The sequence below is a fragment of the Chrysemys picta genome, chromosome 22 (genome assembly GCF_011386835.1).
Source record: "Chrysemys picta bellii isolate R12L10 chromosome 22, ASM1138683v2, whole genome shotgun sequence".
Classification (NCBI taxonomy): domain Eukaryota; kingdom Metazoa; phylum Chordata; order Testudines; family Emydidae; genus Chrysemys; species Chrysemys picta.
Window position 1 is genome coordinate 16,800,937 of NC_088812.1, and position 13,354 is coordinate 16,814,290.

Consider the following 13,354-nt stretch of genomic DNA (forward strand, 5'->3'; position numbering starts at 1 on the left):
CTAAATGTTGTCTCTAACAGAAACAGACATTCAGAAAAATGAGTTACTTCAGCTCAGAAACCTGAATTCTCAGTTACCCTATAACAGTGGTGTGACGGGTTGGATCACAGAAACCCCCTTGGGAGCTGCCACCCGATGTGCAAAGACTACCCCTGCTCCTGTTTTCCCTGCCAGCTCAGGACTCCAGCACTCTGTCTTGCTGAGCCAGACACTCCCGTCTGGCTTCAGACAGAGACCCAGGGTCTGAATCACTTGTCCCAAAGCTGCAAGTTTACCTGAAAACAGCTCCCAGAAGTGTGCTTGTCTTTAGCACTCAGCTACCCAACTCCCAATGGGGTCTAAACCCAGATAAATCCGTTTTACCCTACATAAAGCTCATGCAGGGCAAACCCAGAAATTGTTCGCCCTCTATAACACTGATAGAGAGATATGCACAGTTGTTTGCTCCCCCAGGTATTAATATATACTCTGAGTAAATTACTAAATAAAAAGTGATTTTATTAAATACAGAAAATAGGATTTAAGTGGTTCCAAGTAGTAACAGACGGAACAAAGTAAGTTACCAAGCAAAATAAAATAAAATGCGTAAATCTATGTCTAATCAAACTAAATACAGATAATCTCACCCTCAGAGATGTTTCAGTAAGTTTTTCTCAGACTGGACACCTTCCAGGCCTGGGCACAATTCTTTCCCCTGGTACAGCTCTTGTTGCAGCTCAGGTGATAGCTAGGGGATTCTTCATGATGGCTCCTCTCTCCCCTTTGTTTTCTTCCACCCCTTTATATATCTTTTGCATAAGGCGGGAACCCTTTGTCCCTCTGGGTTTCCACCCCCCCTCACTGGAAAAGCACCAGGTTAAAGATGGATTCCAGTTCAGGTGACATGATCACATGTCACTGCAAGACTTCATTACTCACTTGCCAGGACACACACATACAGGAAGACTCACAGGTAAAGACAGCCATCTGCAGACAATGGGAGTCATCAAGATTCCAAACCATCATTAATGGCCCACACTTTACATAATTACAATAGGCCCTCAGAGTTACATTTTATATTTTTAGTTTTAGATACAAGAGTGGTACATTTATACAAATCGGATGATCACACTCAGTAGATTATAAGCTTTGTAATGATACCTTACAAGAGACCTCTTGCATGAAGCATATCAGTTACATTATATTCACTTTTTACCATATTTTTCTAAATCTATCCCAGTTACATTATATTCACATATTATCATGTTTTTATAAAACCATATAGCCTGCACAACGTCAGAAGTGGTTCTCAAACTGTGGATTGGGACCCCATTTTAATGGGGTTGCAGGGTCAGCATTAGACTTGCTGGGACTTGGGGCTGAAACTGAAGCCTGAGCTCTTTTTTTTCCACCTCCCCCCCCCCCCTCCACCTAGGGAAGTGGGGCTCAGGCTCCAGCCCCTTACCCCAGGGTCATGTAGTAACTTTGTTGTCAGAAGGGAGTCACGGTGCAATGAAGTTTGAGAACCCCTGCCCTATAAGGTTCTTACATACCACTCTGGCAGCATAAAGAGGCATCACACCCAATTTAAGTGCCTTTCATGCTGTCAAACCAGGTGAAGGGTGCTTTAGTGTAACTGCATCAGGCACTGAATTTTTAGTAGCTTTTGTTCTAACGATGCTGGAAGTGAAGTAGTAGTTGATGGGTTTTGGTTGCATAGTTGGCATCAGAATGTCTTCTGTTGAAAGGGTCATGTCTGGCATAAAGGTCTTGTGATGGTGTAGTGCTGGAGTCTTTGCAAATCATGTAAAATCAAAACAAAATATATAGTTTCCCCCCTCCTTCACTGCTTCTGTTTGAATTGTATTCTAGTGTAGTTTGTCCTGCTGGTACGAGTGAGGCCAAACACTATTGCAACATATAGATTGGCCACGCAAACCATGTTAGAAAACAGTCCAACTATTGCACTGTGAAACTTCTTTTAACATGGGTTTGAAACGTTACCCTATTTTGTATATGTATGGGCGAAAAGGTTGCTATGGTCTGTATTCCTGTTTTTACTCCCTATATGTCCAAGGATGAGGCTTTTAAAATGGATCCCTTTTGTGTCTGAGACTTCTAGCATATGACTGGTATAGTTGGTGAGCAAGCTAAGAATTCTGGCAGAGCCATAATATGTGATTAGAGAGTACAACTGTGGGTTAGGTATTGCTGAGTCCTTTCCTATGGAGAGAAGAAAATTTTGCTGCACTAGGACTTTTGAGTTGCATAGTTAATCTGACAGAATCTGTTAGTCTTAAAGGTGCCACAGGACCCTCTGTGCTTTTTACAGATTCAGACTAACACGGCTATCCCTCTGATAGTTAATCTGGTTAAGCACACACCTAACTTTAAGCAAATTATGGAGCTCAGTTGGCTGTTTCTCTTCTCCCCCCCCCCCCTTTTTTTTTTTTTTTTTTTTTTTAAACCTTCCATGGCCCATGTGGGACACAATCTGTGACTGAGATACAAGTATTATTCATGTGGGAAGCTCAAAATGCTGTAGGAATCCTTCTCCTGGAGTAAATTACATTCCCCCCCCCCCCCAGAAACTCAGCTTCTTGATTCTGTATTTCGGATGTACATAACTTTTAACAATAAAAGTGAGAGAGACACCACATTTATATAGAATGTAGGGAACTTTGGGACTACAATGGGTAATGCCCATTGAAATGAGGGAAACTTGAGTAGTCTGATGTTTACTTGTTAAATGAATTTGCTTTCATTTAACTCTCTTTCTTCATAGGAAAAGCTGTGCCTTCGTGTATGTATTAGCAGAAATGGTCATCTGTCCTTCATGGTTCAGGAACTTGTCTGAGTCTCCTTGTAGATTTCTAAACATCTGATTAGTTTAGGCATGTCCAACTTTCAGGCCTGATATGCCTACACTTAAAAGGTAGGTTGCTATAGCTAGTTCACTTGGGGTGTGAAAAATCCACCTCCTTGAGTGACATAGCTATGATCATCTAATCCCCCAGTGTAGCTGCAGCTAGGTTGATGAAAGAATGATTACATTGACCTAACTACCATCACTCAGCAAGGTGGTGGTCCTAGGTTGATGGAAAAATGCCTTCTGTAGGTGTAGGCTGCGTCTGCACTATGGTGCTGTAGTTACGCTGGTTTAATGCCTGTCACATAGACATTGCCTCAGTCTCATTTCTGTAAAAAAAAGTTGTAGAGCCCATGAATATGCTGACAGGGTAGTTGTTTTATAAATAAATAGGCATATTTCCACACACACACACACAATATAATCTCATAGAACTGGAAGGGACCTTGAAAGGTCATTGAGTCCAGTCCCCTACCTTCACAGCAGGACCAAGTACTGTCCCTGACAGATTTTTGCCCTAGATCTCTAAATGGCCCCTTCAAGAATTGAATTTACAACCCTGGGTTTAGCAGGCTAATGCTCAAACCACTGAGCTATCCGTCGTGGTTCTCCCCCCCCCCCCCCCCCAAATGTTAGCACTTTGCAGAACATAGATAAGACACATTAGCTTGCCGTCTAAATATATATTTGCTTAATTCTATAGTGTGTTTTGCTTTCCAATCTCAGAACTGGGGTCATTCACCCAGTTTCTCTGTCCATTGGGTGGTAGTGTGGTTCAGTGGGTAGGACACCAGACTGGGACTTGAAGGCCTGGATTCTATTTCCAGCTCTGCTACTAACCTGCTGGGTGACACAGGTCAAGTCACTTAACCTGTTTGATTCAAATCTTTCATGTGTAAAATGGAAATGGTAACGACTAATTCCTTTTGTAAAGCACTTTGAGAGCCCTTATACTGCACTTTTCATCCATAGATATATTACTATTGTTAATACTGCTGGCCAGAAGGCTGGGTTTCTTAAACTGGGAAGACATTGACTTTAATATTGAATAATAACAAAGTACTATATCATACTATAGTTTAAATCTTGGCTTACATTAAGAGTATGGAGATCATGCTGGCTAGTTCAGATCTGTATTCTGCCTGTTCTGAAGATTTTTTTTTTTTTTCCCCCAATATAGTATCACAGTCTCTTCTAGTGAGTAGATAGCATGTTACTTTCCCTGGAATCCTGTGATTTCAGGTGTGGAGCTCTTATCTGTATTTATGCTCAGATTAGTAAGGTTCTCCTCCTCTTGGTGACTGGGAAGAGGAGCTTTTTGTCTCTAATTGTGACAAAAAAAAATTTCTGCCCTCATGTAAAAACACGTAGCCTCTCTGTCTCAGCCCCAAATGTCTTTGGTCAGGCTGCTGTCTCAGCATAGTGTTCTGTTTCAAAAACTGACTTGTAAATCGTTCAGATTCTGAAGTTTGACTTTTCTACTTTTTCTCTAGGAATGGGGCTCTTATCAAAACTCATCTCTGGGAAGGGAAAAAGAATTACCTGTAATTCTTTTCTCCAAAGGTACATGGTCATAATAGATCCACTTTCACCCACTTGCTTCCTGTGAGTCGTCACCGTGTTGCTAGAAAAGGAACTGACAATTGAGGGCTGGGGCATTCTGACTCTGTCTTCAAGTCACATGACTGCCGCTCTGCTGAGAGTTTTATATTCTCAGTTTACTAGACAGCTCCACTAGTCTGTCCATTGGAGGCACAGAGCTGGCAGTCGCAACCTCTTATAGCTGCATGCTGCCAGAGATCAAATACTGCAGGTAAATAACCTTTCTTTTTATCTAGCTTAGTGATTTTACCCAATCCTTAAATTCCTCCCCCCCAGTCTTGGTGCTCCAATTTTGCTAAATTCAGGTGACATTCACTGCATTAAGTGTGATTTTTCTCAATAGTGTTCTTAATGCAGGCAAGAGACAATAGCCTTTCTAAAACACTCTTAAATACGGCAAGACTTGTTTTAGAAAAGTTTTCCTAATGACAGTAATTAATAATTACTAGGTTTAACAATTATTTACTTCTCTTTATCGTTTATTTCCCTGCATTTTTGCATTACTAAATGTTCTACATTGACATAATGATTTCCCCCTCAAATTAGGAACAAAGTTTGGGGGTGTGTGTGGGTTTTTTTTTTTTTTTCCCCTTCCCCACCCCCCCCCATAGTTCTGAAGGTCTTAACTTGTCCCTGAGCTATTTATAGCAATTTCAGCAATATTTTCTTGCATAATCAAAAAAAAAAAAAACCTTCTGGTTTCCCCCCCCCCCCCCCCAAGGGATAAGGGTAGTAATGTGACTGTAGTCGTAGATTGGAATGCAGTGTCAACAACTTATAGTTATTTAATATCTGCATCAGTGTCAAGTAGGTATTATGCTTTCCCTTATATTCTAAGGATTCTTTAATCTCTGTTTTTGGGTGGTGGGGACATGAAGACACAATTAATATTTGAAATGGCTTTAAGAAAACAAGAGACGTGTTTAAACCATAATGCATGTTTCTCTTGTTCTTTAATACAGAATTCTTAGTTTTACAAGTACAGCTTCTCTTTCCAGTCCAATAATCTTTTGTTGTTGTTGTTGTAGGCTTTATTTTGTATTAAATAGTAGGTGGTAAATTTTCAGACAGTCTGATCTTAAGTTTTTAAGAAACTTCTAATGGGCAACTGAAAGGTTTGCTTCTTTTTAAGTTCTACTTTCAGACCAGGAGTCTGGTACGAGAGAGACACAACCCTGAACTTCTCTCTTTGGACCAGATCCTGCAAAAGTTTAAGTACCTGATTAATTTTACACACTATGAGAAATCCCACTGAAATCAATAGGATTTTTCAGTGCATAAAGTTAAATGTGAAAATTATTTGTGGTATTTAGGGCCTTGATAAATAAGTGGAGGAGGACCCTCCTTTCAGATGTCATGGTATCCTTTTGCACAGAGGATACTCCTTCCAGGGAGGGGACCCCAGTTATTATAAACAGACGGGTAATAGTTGGGTTGTGATGACTAGGAGAAGCTCCTGGTGAATAGCCTACTGGGTGCAAAGGTTGCAGACTTCTCAAGACATCTAGATCGATTTATGTGCTGGGGGGAGGTAGTGATTGTGGCACAGCAGGTACCAGTGACCTAGGGAAAGGTGGGACAGATTTAGGATACTAGGTAAGAGACTAAAGTCCAGGACCTCCCTGGTAGCATTCTCTGACATGCTTCTAGTTCCATGTAGAGGGCCAGTTAAACAAGCAGAACTGCAGAATCTTAATGTGTGGATGAGATGACTTTTGGAGGAGGGATTTTAGGCTTATTAAGAACTGGGGTACCTTTTAGGAAAGGAGGAACTTTATACAGGAAGGCTGGGCTCCACTTAAACAAAAACAAAACCTGTTCACATTGCTGGTATGTAAAATTAAAAAGGTCCTAGAGGAGTTTTTAAACTGAGTGCTGGGGGAAAGCTGACCGGTACAAAGGAGCAAACAGCTCGGAGAGGGATCTCTTGGAGGATTTATTAAAGGGGATACTCTATATCCTAGTAAAGAGGCAAGGATAGACATTGATAAAGTACAGATAGGAACTGAAGAGAAACAGTCAAATGAGTCCCATTCATTTACATTACATGAAGACAGACCACTAAATATTGACCAATTTAATAAGTGCTTGTATAAAAATGCTAGGAAAAAATACTAAGATGGGTAAACTTCAGTGAATGGTATTAAATGAGGACATTGATACAAAAGGCACCATAGAAACTTGGTGGAACAATTATACTCAATGGGGCACAGTTATACCAGGGTACAAAATACAGAGGAATGACCGAGTAGGTTGTGCTGATGGAGGAGTGGCACTCTATGTGAAAGAGCATAGAGTCAAATATAGTAAAAATCTTAAGTGAAGATTCTACAGTATCTTCATGGATAGAAATTCCCTGCTTGAATATTAAGAATATAGGAATATGCTACTGACCAGAATGGTGACTGTGAAATGCCCAGGGAGATGAGTGTACAAAAACAAAAAACGCAATAATAATGAGGGATTTCAACTATCCCCCTATTGATTCCAGATATGTCACCCCAGGATGGGATGCAGCAAGAAAATTTCTAGACACCATAAATGACCGTTTCGTGGAGTGGCTAGTCCTGGAACCCACAAGGGGATGGGCAATTCTTGATGTAGTCCTAAGTGGAGCACAGGGTCTGATCCAAGAGGTGAATATAGCTGAGCCTCTTGGTAATAGTGACGATAATGTAATTAAATTTTAACATCCTTGTAGGGGGGAAAACACCAAAGAAACCCACCACAGTAGCGTTTAATTTCAAAAAGGGGAACTACGTTTTAAAAAAGAGGGAGCTAGTTAAATGGAAATTAAAAGGAACAGTCACAAGGGTGAAATGCCTGCAAGCTACATGGAAACTATTTTTAAAAACACTGAAATAGAGGCTCAGACTAAATGTATATCCCCAAATTAAGAATGAAAGCATAAGAGGACCCCTCCTCCCCCCCACACAAAAAAAGGCCACCATGGCTAAACAGCAGAGTAAGAGGTGGCTAGAGGCAAAAAGGCATCCTTTAAAAACTGGAAGTCAAATCCCACTGAGGAAAATAGAAAGGAACATTAAACTCTGGCAAGTCAAGTGTAATAAGGCAGGCCAAAAATGAATTTTGAAGAGCAACTAGCAAGAAACAAAATCTAACCACAAAAAAATTAGTACATCGGAAGCCTGCCAAACAATCAGTGGAGCGACTGGATGATCAGGGTGATAAGGAGCCCTCAAGGAAGACAAAACCATTGAAGAGAAGCTAAATTAATTCTTTGTATCCGTCTTCAATGCAGAGGATGTGAGGGAGATTCCCACACCTGATCCATTCTTGTTAGGTGATAGATCTGAGGAACTGTCCCAGATTGAGGTTTCAGTAGAGAAGATTTTGGAACAAAGTGATAAATTAAACCATAATAAGTCACCTGGACCAGACAGTATTCATCCAAGAGTTCTGAAGGAACTCAAATATGAAATTACAAAACTACTAACTATGGTATGTAACCTATTGCTTAAAAAGCCTCTGTACCAGATGACTACTGGGTAGCTAATGTAATGCCAGTGGTTTTTTTAAAGGCTCCAGAGGTGATCCTGGTAATTACAGGCTCGTAAGGCTAACTTCAGTACCAGGCAAATTGGTTGACACTATAGTAAAGAACAGAATTATCAGGCTGATTATAAAACTGAATTGTATCAGTTGATATAGTGTACTTGGACTGTCAGAAAACACTTGTCAAAGACTGTCAGTTGTTGTTTGCATGCATGTTCTCTCTGCATGGTGCCTGTACAGCATCCTTCAATCAAATGGCCCAAGGAGTCCACAGACTGTTCAGTGGTGAAGGCATTCAGCCAGGTTTATTCCAGACAAAGCACGGTATTAGCGCTATATACGTGCTCCAGGTACACTTAATACATGTATGCCCATAACAATGGACCAGCTCAGTGAGCGGCAGGACTTTCTGATTTTCCTCCCGGCCAGACACCCCCTTTGTGACCCCTCTTTTATACACTGATACAGACATGTTACATATTGCCCCTCTGATGTGATTAGTTACCTTCCTTTACTTTGTACCTGTAGGCTCTATCAAAACATCTCTATCCATCATCCTGTCATCCTGATCTTCTGTTTAGGAGGGGTCACTGTGTCCCTGTATCATCTTCGGGGGAGTGTGTTTACACCATAACCTTGTATCGGGGTGTTCTGGTGTCACCCTTCTGGAATGTGTTTGTGAATACTCAGTGCCTAGGAGTGTTTGCCAAGTATTGGGTATTGGATAGTGAACCTGCAAGCAGGCATCTGCTTTGTAACAGGGCCTGACTTTTGCTTATAGCTGGTCTCTTGCTAACTTTGCTTTATCTCAACAGGGCCTTATGCCAGGTCTCAGGCTCTCTTTCTATTACAAAGAGGTCCCACTCCAAAAGATCTTAAGCAAACTAAGCAGTCATGGGATAAGAGGGAAGGTCCTCTCAAGAATTAAGACAGGAAACAAAGGGAAGGAATAAATGGTCAGTTTTCACAATGGAAAGAGATAAATATTATGGTGTCCCCCGTCTTTTCCCCCCCCCCCCCCCCCCCGGATCTGTACTGGGACCTGTGCTGTTCAACATATTCATAAATGATCTGGAGAAGGGGTAAACAGTGCGGTGGTAAAGTTTGCAGACTAGACAAAGTTAGTCTAGATAGTGAAGTCCAAAGCTCACTATGAAAAGCTGCAAAGGGATCTCACAGAACTGGGTGACAAAATAGCTGAGGAAATTCAATGTTAATAAATGCAAAGTAGCGCACGTGGGTGGTGTGGAGAATAGTGGGGTCTAAATGAGCTCTTACCACTCAAGACAGTGATCTTGGCATCATCATCATGGATAGTTCTCTGAAAACATCTGCTCAATGTGCCGCGGCAGTCAAAAAAGCTAACAATGTTAGGAACCAGTAGGAAAGGGATAGATAACAAAACAGAAAATGTCATCATGCCACTATATAAATCCATGGTACATCTTGAATACTGCATTCTGTTCTGGTTTACCCCATCTCAAAAAAGATGTACTGGAATTGGAAAAGGTTCAGAGAACGGCAACAAAAATTATTAGGGGGATGGAACAGCTTCCGTATTAGTCCCAGTCATTTTAATCTCTCCTGTTCATCTTAGAAAAGGTAACTAAGGCAGGGATATGATAGAGATCTAGAAAATCATGGTTCGTATAGAGAAAATGAATAAGGAAGTGTTACTTACTACTTCACATAACACATGAACTAGAGGTCACCCAGTGAAATTAATAGGCAGCAGGTTTAAAACAAAAGGAAATACCTTTGTCACACAGTGCACTGTCAGCCTGGGGACTTGTTGCTAGTGAATGTTGTGAAGGCCAAAAGTATAACTGAGTTCAAAAAGATTTAGATAAGTTCCATGGAGGCTAGATCCATCAACAGCTATTAGCCATGTTGGTCAGGGACGCAACCCCATGCTCTGGGGGTCCCTGAACCTCTTGATTGCCAGGAGCTGGATGATGGAATGAATCACTGAAGTATCTGACACAGGCCACTGTTGGAAGACAGGAGACTGGGCTAGATGTGCCATTGTTCTGATCCAGTATGGCCATTCTCATAGTCTTAAATTATTTTGAACATTTTGTTTTAAAATGTATTTAGATTTAACATAATTTAAGATGTGAACCCATAGAAATGCTTGTGGGAGTGTACTTGTATCCATGACATCAAGAATAGACTTGTACGTGTTTTTTCAAAAATCTGTCAAATGTGTGTTTCACTGTCACAATATAAAGACATTTGAAAATCTTCTATTTATAAACTACTTAATCTCTGGATTCAAATGTCTTAGATCCTGTGTGTAATCTAACAATTTGTAACCAGGTACCTTTATCTTACTGTTAAGGATTTGGACTGGAGATGTGGGTGGGTGTTGATATCCGGTGTAAATTTATGCCTACAGTGAATCCTTGGTACTGATGGAAAAACCAAACTTGTTTTGAGTGCAAGGAGGGTGAGGTGAACCTGTGACCACTCAAAATACTGTACATTCATAATAACAAGTCCAGTTTTTTCTGGCTTTCTGGATAATCTGGTTTACTTGAGGATTTGACTCAAAACAGATTAATTTTTTGTAAGGTAGCTCAGTCCTGGTCTCCTTTGGGATCAGGAAGGGGAGTAGAATTAATTTCTCTAGCGAGATTTGAGGAATACTGAAATTTCCGTTCTTCAGCTCGGATAATAAGACAACTTGAGGGCTCATAGTTGTGCTGGTAATTAATCTTCGCCTGAATAGAGACATGCCACTGGGTGACTGTCTAGTGATTGTGTGGGTATCTAGTTTATGTATCAAGGTTGCACAAAGATAGCAGAGAAGACTGCTGTGCAAAGTTAGACCATGTAATTTGAGGTTTGGGGTTTTTTAATTTGTATTAAAGGTTGTGTATTGCTTCAGAATCTCAGGCATCCATGGAAAAACCTGCTGAACATTTAACTTGATCACTGTGAATCCAGTGACAAGACACACAGTTCAGTTCAATTAATGAGACTTCATTGAGCTATAAAAGTGTTGCAAAAGAGTAAGAAAAAGACAGACCTCTGTTAGAGGCAGGTATAGTTTGCTGAGGATGGAGTTATACGTGCTGTTTTCTTTTTGATCCCCACTGTCCATTTGTCATAAATATCAATTCCTGACCCAAGAGCAAGTTGCTACATGTTGCAACACACCATTGCTAGTCTATAATATGAAATCTATATGTAACAACCATACTAGTGGATAAAATCTAAAATTTCAGATAGGTCATAATAATCTTCAACTCACCCAAATCTGGGGACCATGAATATCATTCAGCCATATTCCAGTATTACTTTATTTCCCAGACTTGCTTGTAGTAGAATTACACACGTATCCAGTGTCTTGTGCTATATCACAATTGCAGATAAACCTAGGCCACGCTGGATGTTTGTTCTTCAGGTGAAATTTACTGTTTTAATACACGACGCTTTCATTTTTCTCCTGGCTTTCACTGTACTGGAAGAAATTATATTTTGCAAGTCTAAATTTTAAAAATAAACAATTGCAAAAGACTTTCGGGGAAATTCTTTATCCAGTGAATATCCACTGTAATCCTTGGGTTCCCAAACAAGCAGTACTGCACAATTAAAATCTCTATGACCTCATCAATATGTTATGACCGATATCCTAATTTCCTGCAATATAATACGCTTGCTTCTGAAGAGCTGTGTGATAACTTATAACTGCAGGCAGTTACATTTTTCATAGCCTTAGAAGCGGCTTGGTTATGCAGTCTGGCTTTCTGGGGATAATTGTGTCGGCAGGGAGCTGTGCAGCCTGGAAAAACCCTGGGCCGGAGTGGGAGAGAGGTGCATGTCTACCCAAGAAAGGTGGGGCCTGAGCAGTTCTTGGGGGACCACACAGGGGAAATACAGGCGCAGTTGCCCTGACCTATGAGGTATAGGGTGGCAGTGTGTGTGGGATGTATGACAGTGTGAATTACCATAAGTGCGAACAGTAGTCAAAGCAAGTCCCACAGAAGGGGAAAGCACAGAGAAAAGTCTTGTAGTCCCTTTCCCAAAAGGGACTGCAAAAAGAGGCAGGGAAAACTAACTATGAATAGTTAAAGAAAAAGCAGCTACACGAGCTATGCAGAGAAAGGCAGCTCAGTACTGAGGACTGTACAAAGACCCAGCTAGTTGACTTGTTGTAGTTGCATGACTGTCCACGTTCGCAGGGAACATCCAGCCCACTGGCAGAGCCCAGGGAAGGGAAAGGAGGCGGGGGGGGGGGGGGGGAATCTTGGAGTTGACTCCTTTGAAGGGAGGCCAGAGAAAAGCTGGCTGACAGCAACTGTGTTCCATTGGGATCGAAGGCACTGATGCAACAGGAATTGTGGATGGCTCAACGGTTAGAGCAGCAGAAGCAACAACTAGCGAGGGGCAGAGTGCATCTGGAAATCCAGCTGCTTGCAGACCTGGAGCAAGAGAGAGCAGGCTGGGAGGGGCAGCATCAGTGCAAGAGAGAAGAGAAGGAAAACTAGCACTAGGAGAGAGAGAGAGAGACAAGGATTGTCAACGTCCGCTCAAGGAGAAACTGTGCCAGAAGAACCATAGTGGGTGGCATAGACTCAAAATTACTTCCCTGCTTTAGAGAGGGGGGATGACATGGATGTGTTTCTAAATTAGGGTGACCAGGTGTCCTGATTTTATAGGGACGGTCCTGATATTCAGGGCTTTTTCTTATAGGCACCTATTACCACCCCCCCCACCCCCCCCACTCCCTGTCCTGATTTTTCACATTTTTTTTATCTGGCTACAAAAGTTTAAATTGGCCCCTGAAGTTTTGTAGGAGAATATTTTTGGGCAGTTTGGGGGGGAAAGGGGGGACATGACCTGGGCTGAGGTTTCAGCCCAGATTAGGGGTATGTAAGAAAATGGGGAACTGGTTGGAGGGTTTCCATGGTTAATGAGTCCAATGAATCAGTGGGTTTAAACAGTTCTATAAACTCTGCCGCCCTGACCTAAAACTTCAGTTAATAGACAAATCCTAGAAATGTAACTGCAGCTGTGAAATGGGCCCACCTTTACGTGGATAGGTTTTCTATCAAACACAGCCAGACAACCAGGGAAGGAATGCGATCAGAGAACAAGGATTGAGCCCAAGTGGAGACCCACAGCCAGGGGGAGGGAAGCGACTTCTGAGAATTCCTGGGACAGGTTGAGGAAAAGCAGTGTTCAGATGTAGGCAGCTGTCTCACATTGCCCGTTCTTCCAGCTGAGGCCCAGTGCTGTGCTGGAAAGACCAGCTGTACTCCTGAGTTCCCATCTCCGAGGGAGAGTCACACAGCCAGTCCACTAATGGCTTATAATGTTTGATGAACCATTCACATCCCAAACTGCCACTTCTGTGTCACGCTGCGCCCTGCTGGGTTGTAG

General features: G+C 41.7%; 1 protein-coding gene and 1 long non-coding RNA gene across 7 annotated transcripts in view; one reads left to right on the top strand and one right to left on the bottom strand.

The window, feature by feature from the left end:
- VDR (vitamin D receptor) overlaps nt 1–13,354 on the top strand; it is a 120,481-nt gene that overhangs the window by 10,393 nt on the left and 96,734 nt on the right. Inside the window, exon 1 of one of the 6 annotated variants that reach the window (XM_042842207.2) lies at nt 4,404–4,661. The exons of 3 other annotated variants lie outside the window; for them this stretch is intronic. The gene's annotated coding sequence lies outside the window, so the exon portion shown is untranslated. Of the gene's footprint in view, nt 1–4,403; nt 4,662–13,354 lie in introns of those variants that run through there. 2 more of the 6 variants (XM_008173299.4, XM_008173300.4) reach the window with 2 other exon arrangements.
- Nucleotides 482–4,530, bottom strand: LOC135977071 (uncharacterized). The gene is made up of 2 exons (XR_010594415.1): nt 4,391–4,530; nt 482–3,177 (listed from the first exon to the last, which is right to left on the bottom strand). It is a non-coding gene; the product is annotated as an uncharacterized LOC135977071 (long non-coding RNA).